At 32.5% G+C, this 2,256-nt stretch overlaps 1 long non-coding RNA gene across 1 annotated transcript; it reads right to left on the bottom strand.

Annotated features, from left to right (window-relative positions):
* On the bottom strand, positions 1-1,853 carry LOC106108650. The gene is made up of 3 exons (XR_001225956.1): positions 1,724-1,853; positions 567-715; positions 1-66 (listed from the first exon to the last, which is right to left on the bottom strand). It is a non-coding gene; the product is annotated as an uncharacterized LOC106108650 (long non-coding RNA).
* Positions 1,854-2,256: the final 403 nt, after the last annotated feature.

Below are 2,256 nucleotides of genomic sequence, written 5' to 3'. Positions count from 1 at the left end.
GGACCATGACGCATATGCTGTTCCTCCGGACGTTATCTTCTGGAAGAACTTGCTCACGGACCCCTTCTACAACGAAGACGAAGAGGATGAGGTTAGTTCGTTGCAATAGTTCAATTGTTTACAATTCACGAAGCGTTCTACATTTTACCGCGCTTACTTTACTATGACAAGATTAACAACAAGCCGCGCGTAAACATATTTATATTGTTCCTTTCCTTGTTATTACATGCCTGGAGTAAATTTAACTACATTATTACGTTTAAAAACGGCCTTAGCACCTACTACTGTTTATGTTATCACGATTGTTGACTTAAAAAACACACAAAGATTCTTAATAGAGTATTTTTAGGGACAAAAATTAGTCAATTTGAATACCAGACAGATTTTAGCAATAAAAGATAAATAATAAATAGTTACAATCGCTGATTTCTCTCAAAATAAAATATATTTATAACATAATTAAACATATGAACATTAATTTCCACTTATAATAATCATTTAAACTATAATTAACTAATATTGTTCATTAGTAAAGTCTTTGCTTAAAATCAATACTTTAACGTCACCTTGCTAGTTACGAGTCCTTTTAAATGGTTTTCGTTTTGTTGGACATTGTATTGGACGGCATATTAATTAAGGAGAGCCATTTACGAGTTGCAAATGGGCTCCTTAAGGGGGCGCTGGCGGCCGATGATGTCAAATTGCGCAGGATTTCCTGTTAAGTAGACGATGTCAATGCGACGTGTCGCTAACAATGTGACTATACTCCCATAAATTTATCTGGCCCGGTGATTGTGTTTGGAACTAATTCTATACTAAGATTATAAAGAGGAAAGATTTGTAGTTTTGTATCTATAACTCAAAAACTACTGTGCCGATTTAAAAATTTCTTACACTGTTTCAAAGGCCATTTACTTTGTAATTTTACGCGACAGAAGTCGCGAGCAACAGCTAGTTTGCGACATAATTGCGACTTCGCCCGCGTGAAATTACAACGTAATAATAAATACAGCCCCACTCATTGATAACGTAGTAGATTTTTGATGGTGAATGATTTTTTGAAATCGGCCCAGTAGTTTTTGAGTTATTTCAATACATATGAAAATACAAATCTTTCCTCTTTGTAATATTAGTACAGATAACTCTTTACCGCTCCCCTGATAGAGTTGCAAAAAGATTATAGCTAGACTGTTCATGTGTTGTCCCATTTGTCATTTTCTATACCGAACTAACTTTAACTTTCACCGGGCCAAATAAGTTTGTAAGACTATAAGCAAGGTTGACGTATGTTCCGTTCGGATATGTTTATGGAAGAGCCCATATGCTAATGTTTTGATGAAATTTAGTACGCGTATCCAAACAGTTGAATATTGCTTTATTGTGAAAAGAATTGCCAACGCATTCCAAATATTTAGTGCTATTAAATCGTTAGAGAACATCTTTTATTGAAAAGAATTAACAAACATAACCTACAATTCACTCACGTCACAAACTCAAACAAACGATAAAATGAATAGAGTTTATCAACGAATACTTATCAATTGACGACATCGCTTTGAATTCTTAGCAGCTGTAAAAATAGTTTACTAACGCCAGATTAACTTAGTTTAAACAGCCGTTAACATATCTATTTACGTCAAGAATTGTTAACCGTTAATTAAAACACTATTCGCGTTTTACCAACTCTATAAAACATTATTAATATTTATCTACCATAGTTTACCTTAAAAGTCAATTGAGCATCTTTTAAGGTTTCTCCCAAATAATATTCGTGACTCCGTGTATTTGTCAACTAACTATAATAAATGAAATAACCTAACATTTGAATTAACTAATAAAAAAAACGTGATACATGTTCAAATAGACACTAACGAAGCAAAAACAACAATAACTTTTATAGTTGCGTAATATATTATGCAACCAAATATAAATGTCATAAGCGCAAATGTCATTGCATCTTGTAGAGTACATCTTTATTTTGTTGCATAATCGTTCGCTTTTTAAATTATCGACGCTGGATTTTCTACAGGCTAGTAATGAGGTCACAGATTAAAATAGTTCTTTGTTTATTTGTAATTTAATCATCGGTTGTTTTATTCGATTTCAAATAACTTTTAATAATTATTTACCAGTCCCTTAGTGTAAATTTATCGTACTTAGTTCATGCTCAGTGAGTTCCTTAGTCATTAATTCTTGAATTTGAGTGTGGTAGTCAAAATTTATCTTTAGTGTTGTTCAATAGTATTTCTCACATTT

The sequence above is a fragment of the Papilio polytes genome, unplaced genomic scaffold (assembly GCF_000836215.1).
Source record: "Papilio polytes unplaced genomic scaffold, Ppol_1.0 DF824269.1, whole genome shotgun sequence".
In the NCBI taxonomy this organism is placed as follows: Eukaryota; Metazoa; Arthropoda; class Insecta; order Lepidoptera; family Papilionidae; genus Papilio; species Papilio polytes.
The sequence above is the reverse complement of the archived record's forward strand: the minus strand, read 5'-3'. Positions and strand labels throughout refer to the sequence as shown.